The following is a 19,427-nucleotide window of genomic DNA, read 5'->3' as shown; positions in this document are numbered from 1 at the left end:
ACGAACCCGTGTCCCCTGCATCGGCAGGTGGACTCTCAACCACTGTGCCACTAGGGAAGCCCCTACCATTTAGTTTTTCATGTGTAAACAGGTAAGCAGAAAAAAATACCTACAGACAAACAAAAAGTTCATTATGTTAACCAATCAGGGTCTGGAAATTTCTGCAGTTTTCTTCCCAAGTGTTCTCTGATCAAATCATCTTTTTTTTTGTTTTCCAGTAAACAGTAACATAAATACAAATTGTTTAATAATAGCCATAAAGTCTCATAGGCTGAGGTTTAAGTATTTATACTTCATATGGTAAGGAGACAGATATTGGACAATTTCTAGACTCCTGAAGATTTGGCATTAAAAACAAAAACCTCAGTCATCAGAATTCCTATTTCTACGTTTGTGACTAACTACATAAATAACCATTGGAAAACAGGACTTTCCAAGCTAACTTTCCAGGTAGACTTTAATCTTAAACGAAGTGTGTATGTGGTTTTATTAATCTATTACGATGCACAAGTTGGATGTCTTTCCATGAATGCTACTTACCACCACTGACATCAACCAATGAAACAGAACACATTACTTACAATTTAATGAAATTTCAACAGCAAACAGTTCCTATGGGTTTTGGTTTCTAATACCTGCCTACTTAAAGTTAATAATACTTATTACCTGTTCAACAATTACAGAAAAATCTTTTAAAGTTAAGGAAAGTTTGAGGTAAATAAAGAATATTCATTTAAGAATGAAGTAGTCAAGATTTCCTTTTACTCAAAAAAACCAAAAAACAAAACACAAAAATCATTTCCAAGAGTCAACCTCCATGTACAAAAAGGCAAGATCAATCACTGGACACAAAGGATATTCCAAAGGTCTTTAAAAATGGTAATTAATCTCAAAAAAGGAAAATTAATTTTAGCTTTTATATTTCATTCATTATCAAGACCATATTTGCTTAACAAGATAATTATGCAATTGATACAAAACATACAGCATTTACACTTAACTGTACAAAATAATTTAAGGTTTATAAAAATATTAGAATGTTTAGAGTTGACTGACACAGTCTTAAATAATCTCTTCTAGAGAAGTATAGTAAAACCACTGATTTCCATTTTATTTCTTTTTTAATAAGTCAAAGAAAGGATGCTGCAATGCTTCATCCAAGGTAATTCTTTTCACTGGATCATATTCTAACATTCTTTGAATCAGGTCAAACAGTTTCTCATGTTCTTCATCATGACAGAGCATAAATTCCTGAGGGGAAAAATGACTTTGTTTAAGAAAGACAATAAAAAATAGTTAAAACAGGTTTTTTTGTTTTACCTTTAATGGTTTGCAGTGTCTCGTAACATATCTACCAGCAGAACTATGTTCCTCCCAATCTAGCTGATTATGAAGAAAATACTTCTTTTCCTATAGGAAACAGAAGTCTGGATTAAATTTCAAGAAAAAAACCCCCCAAAACCCACATTCTTACCCTGCCCCCACCAGGGGATTGGGGGAAAAGATGGAACCATAGACATCTCTATATATATACATAAACATACAATTACTAAATATCTCAGCAATAATTATATTGGATACCTTATATGGTATTTTTCCTAATCTTGTACCCTCTGAAGTTTTAGTATCCCACCTAAGTTGTACCATATGTGAAACAATGCCAGCGTGAAAAACAGAGGATCCTAGATCCATTCCTGTAAATTCTGATTTCACTAGATCTGGAATGGGGCTAGAAATCGTTAACAATTCCCTGGATGACTTCTGCAGTGAAGCTATGTTTTGAAACCACTTATAGTATTCTTGTCCAAAGACGTACATGTGGTTTGCAACAGTCTGGAGTTCAAATTTAGATAGGACTCCAAAATCAAGCTCTTTTTACTACTCTATGTATTATTTTTAAATCAACCTAGGAAAACATTTATGCAGAGGTTAACTTGCGTATAAAAACACCACTTTATTTACTGGATCACAAAGTAAATATTGCATTATTTTTCAAAAACTTGACTTCATGAAAAAAAAATTCAAAATCTACAGTCTTTGGAATAAGCAATAACAACAAAGATGGCTTTTCTATAGTTTGAGTATAGGCCACTGCATGTACCCAATAAGGACTTTAATCTTAAAAAGCATACCTTGTTTTCTGAATCATGTGTGTTGGTATGGGTCCTAATATACGTTCCATCATTGCCAGGTGTTTTTTACTATGATGAGTCTAAAAAAATAGGAAAAAGAAACTTAGCACTTTCCATTTCCCTACATGCACATAAAAGGAAAACACAAGAAAACAGTGTTTCCAGGACTTCCCTGGTGGTCCAGTGGCAGAGAATACACCTTCCAATGCGGGGGACGTGGGTTCGCTCCCTGGTCAGGGAACTAATATCCCACACGCTGCGGGGCAACTAAGCCTGCCCACCACAGAAAGAGAGCCTGTGAGCTACAAACTACAGAGCCCACACACTCTGGAAACTGCACACCACAACTGGTGAGAGAAAACCCACATACCACAATGAGAGAGAAGCCCACGTGCTGGAATGAACAACCAATGCAACCAAAAAAAAAGTAAATAAATAAATGTTAAGAAAAAACCAAGAAAATAGTGTTTCCATAAAAGGACTAGATTAGACAGCTATACAATTTATACTACACTCTACTTCAAAGATGGAATAAAACTGAATGAGCTACACTGATTGTCTGATTTCTGAAATGAATTGGTACGGTCTGTATAGCTGATTGAGGAACAACTTTTTAAGTATATTTTACTGAAGTACAGTTGATTTACAATGTTCGAATAAGTTGTTTAATGTAAAACAGAACAGTTTTTCCTTATTTGTATTATTTGCACTGTTTAACTGAGGGATGACTGGGAAGATTACCAAAAACCTGGCTACTCATTTTATCGGTTGCTTAACTAACCTCCATTACCCAATGGATAGCAACTTTGTAACACTAATCCTAGACAATAAAAATACAGTCCCAATAATTCTTACAACAACCTTGTGCTAGGAATGTGGGAACATAACTTTCAAAGAGGTTAAGATACTAGCTCAAGCTCATATAGCTCATCAATGAGGAAACCTGAGCTATGAACCCAAGTCAAAACTCATATTCTTAAATTACACAGTAACAGAGCTTTGGCTAAAGTAGAATAAATTGTTAAACTAAATGGTACACTCCTAAGTGGAGGCTGGCAAACTTCTTCTGTAAAGGACCAGATAGTAAATATTTTAGGCTTGGATGGTCACAGATGGTCTCCACCACATATTCTTTTTCATTTTTTAAAGCAGGCATCAGATAGGATATAGTTTGCCAATCCTTGCTCTGAAGAGCAGAGTCTATGTGCAATGCTTTTTAAATCCATTAACTACTGTGCCTAGCACACTGCTTTCAAAATGTTCTTAAGTCATGACAGGAATAAATAATACAAGCTCCATTATCTTCAAAAAGTTCCTTAGTTGACGACTATTTTGGAGGGTGGAATTAAAATATAAACAACATCGCACACCAAAGTTAATAATCGACGCTTAAGATCTCAGAATGATTTACAATCATAAAACCATCTGAAGGATTTTATATGTGTCAGAATGAAGAAAGCATGCACTGTGCTCAACTTTTTCCTTGACCCTATAGCTTACTACCACAAAACCAGACACCACCCCCGAGAAATGTCCGACAGCTATGTTCTAGATATCAAAATTGTCTACAAACTCAGAGTACTTTTAACAGATCTCTACGGAGTAGACAGAAGTTTGGTGAGGTGCCCCATAGCAGTGAACACATATATTCTGCAACAGCCACCTCAGTGACTTATAATTCATCACAGCTTCCTCCCTCCTCATCCTGCATTGCCATAACCTCAAAGCAACCTTGACAGTATTAGCCAGGAACTTCCTAACCACCCTCACCCCATCCAACAACACACCTTGATCAAATCACAACCCTCTTAAAGTTCTCCAATGGTTACACCACTTGAAGCTTTCAAGACTTTTAGTTTTCCGACATAAGCAAAATTATGAGGAAAACAAGTAGAGACCTAAATAACATTTTCTCCTTTTTGTTCTGCCAAGTAAGCCAATAACTATTATCATTTCATAGAAAGAACATTTTAATACCAAAAAAAAACCAGGATTGGTAATTTCTAAATGAAAGCCAGAACGGCAACCCTACAAAATCATTTTCATTTTAGACCGGTCTACATTTGGAAACCACTGACTCCTAGGATAAAACAAATACCTTTCTATGGCAAACAAATCCACTATGAATCAGTACTTGCCTACTCACACCATTTTCCTATTTATCCAAGACACTCCGGCAGCACTATTCATCCTTCCTCAACTAGAGTAGCTTCCTTTATGCCTCTTGCATTTATGAATACCATTTCTTCCTGATATGGCCATCACACACTCTAGTTTTCTGACAAACTCTTACTCTTCCTTATAGCTTGGATTAAACTCCCTACTCCTCAGTGATGCCTTCTCGAAGGAAACTTAACTGTTCCCATTTTCTGGGTTCCCTTCTACATTGTTCCATTATAGCAAGTATCACATTGTACTGTACGTTATCCCATGTCTATTCTGTGTATGTCTTCCTTGAGGAGAGAGATGCTGTCTTTTCATTTTTATACACATAGTGCTTAGAAATGTGCCTAGGGTGTCATACATGCTTAATACATCTTACTGTTTCTGAATTCTTTTAATAAAAGTGCAACATAACCAGAGCTGAATTAAAACTGACCATAGTAACACTAATGTAAATTTATGAAGGAGCATCACAATAAACTGGATCATATGAAGTCAATATGGATCATGTGTTTAAAAGCTCCACATGCAGAATGAATTATGACCATTCACTGAGAGTATTTCATTCAACTATGGTTTTAGAGAAGGATGACTATTTTGCACATGGAAGTTTACATCTTAAGAATAATGACACTATGGCAACTTTCCAATATGGAAACAAAAACTTTAACATGCCTTTATCATTAAAGCTCATTATGAATCAGTAAGTAACATTTACTAAATACATACCTGAAAGACTGTGAAACCAAGGTAATATTCAATAAGAATGCAACCTATGCTCCAAACATCACATGGCTGAGACCAACCTAAAGCTATTTAAAAACAAAACCAAACATTTTATTATGCAACCATTTTTAATTGCCAATACACAATATCTTTTCCTATGTGGGTGCTCTCTTTATATAGCCCATTTAGGAGAATATGATAGTAAATTCAGGGTTTACATTTTTAGTTTTATACCAAACATTATTCAGTATGCTTTCAGAGTCCTCCATATCCTTGTATCAACTTACAGTATTTTAACCTGGGGGAGGAGGCATTTTATGGAAAGTAAGAGGGGTTAGCAAATATTCCATAGTCTCTGAATTGCTTGTGCAATGAGGAGCACTGTTATACCCACTTAACGGTTGTTCTATGAAATTTTACATTTTATTAGTGCAAACATAGGTCAATAATTATCCTCAGAGTGTAATTACTAACCCCTTATCAATTACCATCAGCTTGATATCTGAGTTTATTTCTTCCATTAAAAGAAATAGTAGTGTCACATAAATTATGTAAGAATTATAATGGATATTATAAGCAGTGTCACCCATAAGCAGAATTATACAGATATTTAAAGTTCACATAGAGAGGTATCTATATATGTACTTTCAGGTTGTCTATACATGATCATATATACTTTCTCCTTCAGAATTCTCAATAGTAACATTATGCAGAAAAGAAAAAAACACCTAGCCTTAAGTCTCTATCTAATTAGAAAGGAAAAGAGTAAACCATACAGATGTTTTAACCTTTTAAAGATTAAGTTTTTAATAAAAAAATAATGTACAAATAAAACCTACTTTAAAAGACATTTCAATTACTTTCAGTAGCATTACTGAATTTAAAGACAAAGGAAGAAACAATATATTCAAGGAACTTGACTATGATTTAGCCATTTTTGTTAACCCTCATCGTACTTATCACTTGAACAAAAGGATAATGGAGCATGGTTTCTACTTACAGTAACACATACAAAATCTGCAAATGATAGAGCTTGGATCTAAGATGAAAGTTTTCTTTTCCAGCCACTCCTGTCTCCCAGTCCAGCTTTCTCCCAAGTGACTGTAAACTACCTCATTCTCTTATGGCTCAGCTCTCATACTCTTTGGAATTTCACATCATTCACTTTTACCAACTTCTGTTTACTACCAACACCCAAGTCATGAGACCAACTGCCCTCCTCAGTGGTGGCACCTGACAACATCTTCCTCTTCAACCTAATTCTGCCTTCATCCTCAGGAGTAACACTTCACAAACACACAAAGAACCTTTCTAATCTTCCCATCTGTTCATTTCTTTTCCTAAACACCAATAACCCCAATTTCAGATTTATATCAACTATCCCCAGCCTGGCCACACATGGGACTGTATTATTACTAGGAATCACTGTATCTTACACAATCTAGGAGGAGGCCATTAACTAACTGTAAGATACACCACTGTTTTATGAACCAATAACCAAGAAAAAATGCCGTTTTGTCTTATGTTTCCTCACATGTTAAAATGTGGAGAAAAATCTTCTTCTTAAAATTGATAAAACACAGCAAGTTATCTCTTTTTAAGCTCTGAAAATACCTCTCTGTCCACAATCTCTTCCCACACTCTATTCTTTTACCTTCATTGCAGCCTTCAGTCCTCAACCATGAATACATTTTCTAAACTACTGCAACACAGCAGCTTCTTTCAGACCATACTAAGCAGAAATCCTAGTAACATCACTCTCAAAGATGAGCTCCAAACCTGTGCTATCCTATGTGGTAGCCACTAGCCACATGTGGTTATTTAAATCGAAAAGTTTAATTAATTTAAAATTCAGTTCCTCAGTCACACTGGCTATACTGAAAGTACACAGTAGTCTACGTGTGGCTACTAATGGCTACCATGTTGGATAGTGCAGATATACAACATTTCTATCATCATGGAAAGTTCTACTAGCCAGCACTACATACTATTCTTAATTTCCTGTCCCTTTTACTAATTCTTTAGGTAAACATCATTAGTTTGCTCTCACACTCATATTCTCAACTACCAAGTCCTCTTAGACAAAAGGTAAAAAGTGGAAAAGACTGATTCCACAAAGATGTTTTACTATCCAACCTCGGTTGAAACTTACTTTTGGTGAAGTAATATGCTTATACCATTTAACTATCTCCCAATATCACCTGATCTGAATTATTCCCACTGTCTCCAAGCCCCCAAATCCATCTCTGACTTCCTTGCTCTATCAACATGACTCGGTCTCGAACTTTTCAATTTTGAGGCATAAGATGCGCTCTCCCTCACTGAGTTCCCTTTTATTAATATTGAAAAACCCTGCACCTTAACTAATTTTCCTTTCCATGCTTTCCCACGTCAAAGATGATCAAAGCTCTCCTCTTAGACTAGCCCCTCTTTCTTCTCCTCTTAACCTCCATCCACCCTACATCTAGACGTCTGCCAGCCAAATCTTTAGCATTTTCCCCAGCACCATGCTTTGTGATGAGACGAAAAGAGGTGCCCACATTGCTTCAAAATCACACTGCTGTCATGGACTTAGCCAATACAGCTTGTTCTCTTATGATCTTGTAAGACTGACTTGTTCAAAAAGAACCACCACCTGGAATATCTTTACAGATGATATCACATTTTTCCCACTCAGGAAAAATATTTATAGCAATGTCCAGACAGCTTTTATGAAAACAGAAAACATTTTCTGTACACTGCTAAGAAAATTACAGCTATCCCCCAACTACCTGCCCCCCAATAAAAGCTATAGAGAACAAAATATCTCTTTTTCAATTAAAATATCAGGAAGTCTGGTATCTACTAACCCAAAATGACCTCTGGAGCTCTGTAATGCCGTGTAGATACCAAAGTGCTATGATGTTCATCATCGTATGTTGCACTTCCTAAGTCAACAATTTTGATATCTGTGTTTTGCAGTGTGCGTTCATCACGTTTCTAGAGATACAGTTAAGTAAACACAAAGATCAATAAAGATATGAAATATTTTATAGCACTATCCAAAAGGCTTGCACATGAATTCTCTTTTTGATTTTCAAAATAACCCCATGAGAAAGGCAAAAGATTACCCTTTTTGGGTTAAACGTCAGGATATAATAAGCCTCAAGGTAAAATTCCTTATCCAAGGATCACCAAGCTAAATTAATTTTAAAGACAACTACCAAAATTAAAACAAGTGTAACTTACCATTTTTGAATTATACTTGACTACATAGTCAGACTCCACAAATAAAATATTTTCAGGCTTCAGATCTGTATGGGTTAATTTATTATGATGCAAAACTACAAACCAACAAAAAGACATTATTAGTTTCACTTACAAATTTAATCTGTACCGGGGGAAAGGAGAATTAGTAGTAGAGGTAGGGATCAAAAGTGGTTTCATCTTTACTTGCAACGTGCATTTTTAGTGACAATGGCTTGATATGTTGCTTGTCCAATAAAACCTTTAATTTACTGGTATTTAAAAATTTAACAAGTATACTTACAATTTATTGACTGACAGATCTGATATGCCATTTGCCTGATATGGTCAATTTGAAATGGCAGAAAGCTATTTTCTTTAATGAAATCATAGGTACTAAGTCCCAGGAGTTCGAACACAATACAAATATGACCATGATGATCAAACCATTCTAGCATCTGGACACATCGGCTAAAACAGATCAGAATACAAATAATTCAGTTCACAGAATTCTGATTATTTCATGTAACATAATGGATCACAGTTCCAAGTTTATTACTTACAAGACATTATTGGGATCAGTACTATTTAAATGCTCTAATACTTCGATTTCTGAATGAGCTGCTTCATGATATTGTCCCATATTTTTTATGATTTTCACTGCTACATGTATGCCACCCCTTTAAAACAAAATGAAAATGGTAAATGTACAGAAGGGCGTTGAAGACATGTATCCTCTAAAGCAGCTGTCACCAACCTTTTTGGCACCAGGGACCGTTTTCATGGAAGACAATTTTTCCATGGTTGGGGGGAGGGTGTGATGGTTCAGGTGGTAATGCAAGCTAAGGGGAGCAGCAGATGAAGTTTCACTCGCTCGCCCACTGCTCACCTCCTGCTGTTAGGCCCAGTTCCTACCAGTCCACGGCCCAGGGGTTGGGGACACCTGCTCTAAAGCATCATCTTGTTAAGTACCAATCACTCTATGCTATTTTCCTAAATAATCTTTCAGGGTATATTATAGCAGATCTATAAACATTTTTTCAAAACATTATGACAAAATATACATTATACAGAGTGATGATTTCTCTTAATACTTATGAACATTAATGTTTGTTTCCAAAAGTTTAAATTTACCTAGATTTTATAAGTAGTTTTTTTTAAAAAAAGGATAAAAATATAAACCTTGAACATACTACTGCTGAAAACATTTACTCATTCACCAGGCTAGACAGACTGTGCCAGATGTTGCATTGGAATCACTGTTAAAAAGAGCTTGTCCCATGTACCTCACAGACTAATGGAAAAGACAGACACTTGAACAACTTATCATAAGGTTAGAAGTGCCTGGTATAAGGAATAGAGAGAAGAAAGAGCCTAACCATCAGAGATAGGGGAGCTCAGACTTCCTCAGAGAAGAAAGACAACTATCAGTTTGTTAGATAATTCTGGCAAAGGAGACACCATCAATAAGTCATCAAGCCAAAAAAATGTTTAGTGCATTCACTGATGCGAATAGGTATAAATAGCAACAATGTATGGCAGCGTGTTTTAGACCGGGGCATCTGTAGTACTTCCTAAAAAGTGCAGAGGGAATTCCCTGGTGGTCCAGTGGTTTATGACATGAGCTTTCACTGCCGTGGGCCCAGGTTCAATCCCTGGTCGGGGAGCTGAGATCCTGCAAGCCACGTGGCATGGCCAAAAAAAAAAAAGCTGTAAATGATTTTGAGGAAAAGGATTTCCAAATCTTCAGCTTCCTTCTGACCTCTCTTCTAAACCTGATCTTCTTGAATACAAGCCAGCAGTCAACCCTGCATTTTTCACTATGGCCTTCCCACATTACAAATGAGAACCCCATGCACGTGAAATTAATATGGCAAGGTTTGTGCACCAGGCTGTTTATAAAAAAGAAAAAAAATTCTTTGAGGCAAAAATTTTTCTAGTGGCTGGATAGCAAACCTATTCCGAACTCATTTCTTTTGACAAGGTCCCAGTGAAGTTGTGGGCTGATATATAATCATCAAAATAAATTTTTAATGATTTATCTCCCTATGATGTATAGCATATATCTCAAGACTTAAAAGAATTACTATAAAACTGCTGTGACAAAACTTCTTCTAGTCTCATCTATTTCATCATATGGACAAGTTTTCTAACTGCTAATATGCTATAAAAATGAACAGTGCTAATAGCTATAAAAATGAAAAATGGATAATGGTGTTAGCTAATGCTACTATTGTAATCATATTGCAGTATATAAATGTTTCAAACCAACTTTATACACCTTAAACTTATAAGCTTTCATATTACTTGTCAGTTAAAAAAAAAAGAAAAATGGAAACTTAATGTTAAAACAGTAAGATTTATCTATGGACACAGGAACTCATTTTTCAAAGGCCCCAACCATCTCAATAAAAGATATATTTTCAATTACATTGTATGTTTCAGGTCTAATAAGTATCAAAATTTGTAACAGATTTGTACTTGATCAATTGAATACTATTCATTGGAATATCTCAAATACTCAAGTCTTGGAACCTCAAGAAATTTTTAAAAGACCTAAATGGGACAACTAGTGAAATGTGAATCAGGTTGTAGATAAGCTGGCAAAACTTGAAAATACATATAACATGTAAATATAGAGAATGATTAAACACTGTAAAATGTTAACATTTGTGGAATCTGGGTGAAGAAGAGATGGGAATTCTTAGCAACTTTCCTAAGTCAAAGTATTTCAAAATATCTTAAAATTTTACTTTATGTTCACATTTTTGTCATAGAGAGGAAAGGGTGATAATAAAAGATATTTAGGATAATACTCTTTATGAAAAGAGAAGTAAAAGTTAAGTTCAAGATAAAGCATTTCTAAGTATTCAAGCAAACTTTGTTCATGGATGACAGGAGGTATCAAGCTGTTGTATTTAGATTCCCCCAAACATATTTAGAAAGAGAAATATGTTTTTTTAAAAAATCAGCATTTACAATAAGCTGGAAATTACATCCTCAACTATTTTATGATGAAAAGTTGAGATGTCAATTTAGAAATGTGCAGTTTCCACTAAACTGTTGTAAGACGTTCACTTACAAAAAAATTTGCAACCGCAGAATAGAGATCCTAGAGGAAAACATGAAAATGAAGCAGAGAGGGTCAAATAACAAAAAGTTTAGTATAACTCATTAAAGAATCTGGACTTTATTCTGTAGGCTTCAAGTAATATAATTTATTTATAGTTTGAGAAGCTAATCCTAACGTGCAAATATTATCCTTTGGAAATAAAACTTTTTCAACCAAGAAGATTAGACATGCTAATTTATTGTCTCTGCAATTCAAAAGTAGGGTAAAGCACTCCAAATCTCTTATAGAAAGCCAAGGACCTAAGTTCTGGGAAAGTCTTCACTTGAACACTGACATTAATTTCAATGAACTCCATCTGATAAAAATTTTCAGCATTCTTGGTCAAAATCCATACTTATGGTAAATAAATCATACACAGTTCAAGAACTTTTGAATACTTATACCTCCCAGGAAAACACATAGCTACCACTTAAATTCCATTTCATCTAAATTATGGATCCTTCTCCACCAAAAATATCAGAATCTTCAAAAAAGAAAAACAACAAACTTACATGCCATGATCAATGCACTCTACAACTCTGCCAAAGGTCCCTTCTCCCAAAGTGTTCACGATTTCATCTAAAGTGAGGGGGGAGAAAGAAGTGTAAGTACATGAGTACAAATTATCAGTTATTCAAATAATGAATGCTTAAGTGTGGAATTTTTTCAAATGCTCTCTATTAAAGCATAATTAAGGTTCCAGCACTCAAATTATTTTATTTTCAGCTGCTACAAAAATAACTTAGATAGAGCTATCTTTCTTGCTCTAATCTCAAATTCCACTGATTATTTTGGAACTTTAGAGTAGAAATATTTAAACTCTATAGAAAAGAAGAAATACAAAAGAACAACAAACAAACCCACAAAAAACAAAACAAAAAAGCAATGAAGAGTTCTTTAGCCCCCCGCTGACAAACTATTCTTAAAAAGATTATTCTGTCTGCAAAGTTTAAAAAGTGTTGAAAAATATTCTATACATCTTGCTTTTAGAACGTCTCCACTTTGACAGATAAGGTGACCCTCTTCATCATCTTCTATACTCCTGGATCTTTTCCTTTGGTGGCTCTTCTGGAACGGCAAGTGGGCAGCACCAAGATCGTCCAGCCAATCAATATAGCAGAGTGAATTCAGGGCAGAATATGCAATTCATTCAGCGGGGAGATATTCAGGCATTCAGATAAGAACCAGGCCACGAACAGTTGGCAGGAGCAATTTCAAATTCAGTCCCCAGAAATTCACAGGACACAGTTTATGTTACAGAAGAAAAACATGGCAAGATTTTCAGATAAGTTACTTAAAGTGGCAATAGAAAAAACAACACAATTGTCTCTAAAATACTGACTTAATTGAAGTCTGAAATTTAAAGAATGCAATGTCATGATCTATTAATCTCGTTATAAAATAGCCTATGCTGTGAGTTGAAATGTCTGGTTTGGCAGGAAAATGTTTTAAAATGTCAAGATTAGTTCAAATTGATACTGAGCAATATTTTTAAACATACTTATTAAAATAAAAGGGGAAAATAAAGGCTAATGTCAATGTTTGATCTAATCAATGATAGTTCTACTGAAGAAAACTTGGGGAGGAAAATAATAATTCATAGTTTACTGCAAACAAGTGAAGATTCATGAGTGTAAAAAAAAAGGCAGGCTTTCTGGACAATAATTTCCCCTTCAGCACCCACTTTCAGAACTCCAATGGAACTAATTGCAGATTGTGCTATACACAGGGTAAGTATCCACCAGTGCAACTTTCTACATTTGTCTCCAAGTACTGGGAAAGGGGTTTCTTTTAAAGTAAAAAATGTTTAAGATGAAAGAAAAGATGGGTGCTTCATCTTTTCGTATGATTATGTTATAAAAGATAAAAATATTTTTAACATTAAAATCAAGAACCTCATGATCTGGTCTGCAGAAAATGAGTAAATGTGGGCAAATGAGGACTAACTAATAAATGCAGATTAGTTGTAAGAATTTGGAAGTTTCCTTTAAGGATTCAAGTAATATAAACACAATTATATTCATATAGTATTATAAACTTTTTCAAACTTATTGGCTCAGTAAGAGCTTTTACACACAAATAAGTATCTACCCAAAATAAAAACAAAATCAATCATACCGAACGTGACTGATTACTTGAACATTGTCTATTACGCTTCTTTTTAGGACTGCTTCTCCAGCTTCGGACTGAAGATTTACTGCAGTGGATTCGATAACTGCTTTCAACGTCTCTGTGATAACGTCTAGGAACATATCTTTTGCAGTAGTCATTTCTGTATTCATCAATGTTAGGAACATATCTTTTGCAGTAGTCATTTCTGTATTCATCAATGTTAGGAACATATCTTTTGCAGTAGTCATTTCTGTATTCATCAATGTTAGGAACATATATTTTGCAGTAGTCATTTCTGTATTCATCAATGTTAGGAACATATCTTTTGCAGTAGTCATTTCTGTATTCATCAATGTTAGGAACATATATTTTGCAGTAGTCATTTCTGTATTCATCAATGTTAGGAACATATCTTTTGCAGTAGTCATTTCTGTATTCATCAATATTAAGAACATATCTTTTGCAGTAGTCATTTCTGTATTCATCAATGTATCTCTGGTCCCGATAATATCTCTCATTCAAGAACCTTGCTTCTAAATAATGACTGCAAACACATTACAGGATTTAAAATTACTCTCTTCATTCTAGAACATTTTAACGTTTAACCACATTTTAACGTGGTTAAAATAAAACATTCTCTCAAGAATTCCTGGTTTCAACAGCTAACTCAATAAAAGAAAAAAATACAAATTGATGAATTAGAATTTGTACTTAACTCACAAAACTTAAATAATTTTACTTTAACCAACAAGCAAATGGGTACATATATCTCTATTAATATATACTGCTATGAAGGAACAAACCTTGGGTCAAATCATTCAACATATTCAGTGTTTACTTGATTAAGTGTCCCTTTACCTTCTGGTGAAAGTTAAGACCAAAAATTCACAAAACTGCTCTTCTGAAATTCATCAATCTTATGATATATGCATCTGTAACTAAGCTCTCTTCCTTTTTGCAGAGCCACACACAATATGAGGCAGGCAAAACAGGATTCCTTTACTTCTTAATGTAAGTTAGGTATCTCTGGCACACAGAGTTCTTTCACGAAAGGTGTATTAGAGCTAAAAGGAATCTTAAATATATTTCAGGCCTTTCATTTTACAGATGACTACACTGAGATCCCTAGAAGGAAAACGATTTGCCATGGTTGTAGAGCACATACTAAATCCTATTGTATGTGCCAGTATTATTATACACACCACCTATTCCATCTCCTCTCCTCTATTTCGAGCTTCCTGTATCTTTCTGAGAAATAGACAACACAGTTTTTGAAGGCTGCTTCATGTGCCAAAAATAACTAAAATATATCCCCCTCAAATGAGAAAAGGTTCTAGTAATTGCTTGCTTAGGATTTCCCAACCCCCTACTTCCCTTTGCATTTTGAATTTCCTGTCACTCCTGCTTGTGAAATAGACAAGAATTCAGGGAAAACAGCATCATCTGGTGCCATAGTGCTTAACTTCTTTTATTTATTTATTTATTTTTTTTGCGGTACGCAGGCCTCTCACTGTTGTGGCCTCTCCCATTGTGGAGCACAGGCTCCGGATGCACATGCCCAGCAGCCATCGCTCATGGGCCTAGCCGCTCCATGGCATGTGGGATCCTCCCGGACCGGGACACAAACCTGCATCCCCTGCATCAGCAGGCGGACTGTCAACCACTGTGCCACCAGGTAAGCCCCATAGTGCTTAACTGATGAATCTACAGATCCCTTTGAAAATCTAATTGAGAGGTATGGACCCTCTCCCCTAAGAAATGCACAAATGCGTAAACAAAACTTGGCAAGGAATTTCAGAGATCATGGACCTCAGGAAGTCAGTGGATTCCAGTTAAGTAGCCTTGATTTGATGGAAAGAAAAAGACAGAGTCAACTGACCCAGTTTCCTGTCCCCCTCTCTACCTGGGATGAGTATCCTTTTCAACAGTGTGAAGATTCAAGAGGGATGCACGTGGAGCACTGAGGGAGAGAGGGGACACCTGCCCAGTCAGACACACCAGCTAAAATAATCCTGACAAGCAATGGAGTGACAGATGTTAACTAGACTGCCCTCACTAACCTCGTTCTTTTTCCAGAATATGTTGTCATTCTTTTTTCTCAGGAGGCTGGTTTATGCAAAAATAAAGGTGAAGCATCTCTAAAACTGCTACTCAACAGGGCTGGCATCAAATCCAGGCTGGGGAGATGCAGAAACCCCCTTTCCCCAGTGTCAGCCTTAAGTTCTAGCCATTGGAGAACCAACTCAGGATATTAGGGTCTAAATCTGGGTCTAAGTCAGGGATCTGATGAGTTGCTTGGAACCGTTAAGGGAGAGATCTACAATACGTCAAACTAGAAATTACCATACTCTAAAGGGCATGTGTTTAATTCTGTAAGGCATCCTTCCCATAAAAGTCTAAAATGTATCAGAAAACTCTAACACTAATAATCCTTAGCTGGACTAGTGCATGAAATTAGAGCTGCTGATAATCCATAAATAATCTATAGAATAACAAACATGGAGTGAAGTAATACTATGAGGATAAACTAAAAAGATGAGGACCTCTTCAGCCTACAACAACCGAGCCTTAGAGATTATATAAACAAAGTCTACAGAATTATAAAGGCTATATGGACAGAGTGAACAGGATGAACAGACTGATTGAATTTCTAAAAATAGTCACTGAATGTCCAGTGAATATTTCACTGTAGTTCTTTAAAACAGCCAAGACTAATGAGGCTATGGGCATTCGTTTCTATTTCCACACAGGTCCTGTGGAAGATAAAAAATATATGAGGCAAAATCCCTGCCAACAAATAACTGTTCAATTTGAGATTACTCACACAAAAATAAAACAAAACTCAACCATGCAGGAAATGCCGAAAGCCTGGATATGAGTGCTTAGGAGAAAAAACTCATAATGCTTAAAATGGTCAGGGAAGATTTCGTGAAAAAGAAGGGAAGAGTTGCATCTTATAGGGACATCAGGATTTGGATAAAGTAGGAAGTAGAAGTGGTGCCAGGAAAGAAAAATGGCATATGACCATCTTACATTTATAGAGTACTTTTAGCCAGAATGGTTTAGAGATGAGTTTGTCTACATGTTACTTAGGAAATAGTAAGTAGACAATTTCAGCAAGAGCAATTTTCACATAGGGGAACATAGGCAAATAAATAAGCTGGGAACAGATCATCCAAAATCTTGCATGCCAGGCTAAAGGGCTTAAAACAGTGTTTCTCAAAGGGTGGTCTGTTTATTAACAATATCGAAATACTGAATTTTTAAAAATGAAGATCCCTGGACCCCAGGTCAGACTCACTGAATAATCTGGTAATATGCATTTTAAACATACCTCCAAAGTGATTCTATTCACACTAAAGTTTGAGAATCACCGGTTTAAGGCTTGATACTCTATGTTACAACAAGACATTTAAGGATATAAAATGTGTTCACAGTGTTCACAGCCACATCAGTCTTCCTGTGTAGAATTAATTGATTAAGCTTGTAGGAAGGGAGCAATTCACAGGCTACTTACAAATCAGAAAGAAAAGACACTCTGAAATATATAGGAAAAAAGGTAAGATAATTGATATACAATAAAAGCGCTGATAAATCATAAGAAAAATATGCTTTAATAGAAAAAATAGGCTAAGAATACAAAAATAATGTTCACAATCAACTAGACTTCAATTAAAAAAATATTCAAGTGTTCAATAAGCACATGACAGAGGACAAATTCAGCAGAAATTTAAACATTCAAATGAAAAGAAAACACTATTCTTGGCATTTCAAAATACACAAGACTAGTGACAGCATGTCGTAGGGAGTGTAACTTGGTACAAACTTTCTAGAAAAATATGTGGAAAAATATGTGAATATGTAGCAAGAGCCTTATAAGAGGTCACACCCTTTCACTTGAAACTGTCCCTTCTTAGAACCTATTTTCAGGAAATATTCAGAGGCAAAGATTTGTATACAAAGATATTTTTCAGAAGAAATAACTTTACATCCAAATGAGGGACTAGCATCCTACCAAGAGTACCTTCTTTATATGCTTCTGTATTTTTCATTTTTTTTCCAATAATTTTACAAAAGAAAAACTCTTATGAAGATTTGAATCTTGAAAAAGACTATTAGATTACTCCAGATTACGGAGAGCAATTACCACCAGACATCTCTGGTGCCAATATCAAAGAAGAAACTATTGGCCTAGTGGTTATTGCACTGACTCAGTATCATCTTGATGTGGTTAATTGTGAATATGAATAACTGTTCATCATTCATATCACTTCCTTGCGACACATACAATGCATAATAAATCCATGAATGGTTAGTACTATATGTTAAGGCTTACAGAGTATTTTGTAGTTATCATAATATAGGGTACAGATATTCTTGTATAATACATTAATTAGCTCAGGTCATTGAAATCCTGGCATAGATTCTCCCTCTTCCCTCCATATGATAGTGTGTGAAGAATGATTAGTCTGCACTGATTAACAACAAGCTCACTGTTCTACAGAACAAGTCTGTTTTGGCATGGAGAAGGAAAAAAATTGCATACTGGTTTTTAAATAACACCAGTTGGCTAATTTAGAAAGCAATCTGGCAAACAGTCCCAGTGGAACATCTGCACAAAACAAGGAGAAAACATAGAACCACCAAAAACAAATGAGAAAGGGAAATTAACGGAGGACAGAATGAAAGAAACTCTATTCACCTAGGCTTTGTTTAATCATTTAGGAACTTGAAAAATTCCTTCAATTCTATATAAACGTAGTACCTCCAAATTTTACACTGGTAAGAATACAACAGAACAGGACACATGCCATTGGAAATTTTTAATGAGGTCCTTCTTACAACAGCCAAGCTTCTAAAAATCCCAAACATATCCACTGGCCTTATCTACAAATATAACCTGTAGAATACAGTATAAGCAACTAATCCCCAACACACTTTAACATTCTCACACACCACATGCTATTTTTCCATCTGGATGAACTCCTCCCGACCCTTCATTAGCTCTCATTTGTGGAACCCTAAATAAGTGCCCCAATGTACAGCTCTCCCTACTACATACAAGTTAAAGGCACCCACTGGTCCTTTAATCACTTACTTAACTTTCGTGTGTCTCATTTCCCACAACTATATTACTGGCAGCTGGGACTCCAGCAACTGTTTCCTACAGCTCCCAAATGTACACGGATATGTGAGAGTAGGAACTCTGTTCTATTCACAGCAGTGTCTAGCATATAAGAGGCACTCAGTAAATATTTTCTGAATGAGTATTTGTTGACTGATTTATAAAACAATCTGACAGATGAAAGCTATATAAGCTAATGACAAGTCATTACAACTATTAGTGTTAAAATGGTACTAGTTCAAGCGTAATTTACCAATAAGATTCTTTAAGCTGGTGATGTGGTTTACAATGTCTGTTCTCTTGTGTACTACTGTGGGATCTCCTTTTCCGTTTGTGACTTCCACTGTAGCTTTCATGTCCCCAGCTTTCTCTGTTATCCCAGTCAGGGCAGTGAGTTCTTCTGGAATGCCTCATCTGTTAATGGAAATGAAAAGTGAGTTGTGGAATTTACAGATGGTTATATTTAGTAAATAAAATATTTCACATTAATATTAATTAAATAGAAAAAAACCAGCACATGGGGTCATACAGGTTCTAAAATCTTCATAGGTAATGGTTCCCAAGGCATGGAGGCACTATCCCACTGGTATGTCAGATGATTCTAAGTGGCATACACACCTAGAACTAAATGATAATACTGTGAGACCTTAATGCATTTTCTTTCCATTCTTCTGGATAAATTCTCAGCTTGGTGCATATCTTCAACTAACACTGGCTAACTGCCATTTTTTAAAAAAGAGTCAGGATTCAGGCTTACAGCCTTCAGTAGACAACAATATCTAGCTAGAAATTAATAACTTTTTTGGTTTTATTTTTATCATTACCTTCTTTC

At 35.4% G+C, this 19,427-nt stretch overlaps 1 pseudogene across 1 annotated transcript; it reads right to left on the bottom strand.

Moving 5' to 3' along the window:
* Nucleotides 1-1,100: 1,100 nt before the first annotated feature.
* Nucleotides 1,101-19,009, bottom strand: LOC308615449 (dual specificity protein kinase CLK4-like; annotated as a pseudogene). Its single transcript has 13 exons — nucleotides 18,849-19,009; nucleotides 13,928-14,014; nucleotides 13,477-13,612; nucleotides 12,336-12,426; nucleotides 11,871-11,937; nucleotides 8,810-8,926; nucleotides 8,551-8,717; nucleotides 8,250-8,344; nucleotides 7,871-8,000; nucleotides 5,025-5,107; nucleotides 2,133-2,212; nucleotides 1,321-1,410; nucleotides 1,101-1,251 (listed from the first exon to the last, which is right to left on the bottom strand). The product of its transcript is annotated as a dual specificity protein kinase CLK4-like (transcript).
* Nucleotides 19,010-19,427: the final 418 nt, after the last annotated feature.

This window comes from Mesoplodon bidens (genome assembly GCF_964165515.1).
Source record: "Mesoplodon bidens genome assembly, chromosome: 4".
NCBI lineage: Eukaryota > Metazoa > Chordata > Mammalia > Artiodactyla > Ziphiidae > Mesoplodon > Mesoplodon bidens.
Note: the sequence above shows the minus strand (reverse complement) of the source record. Positions and strands in the feature narration are given on the sequence as shown.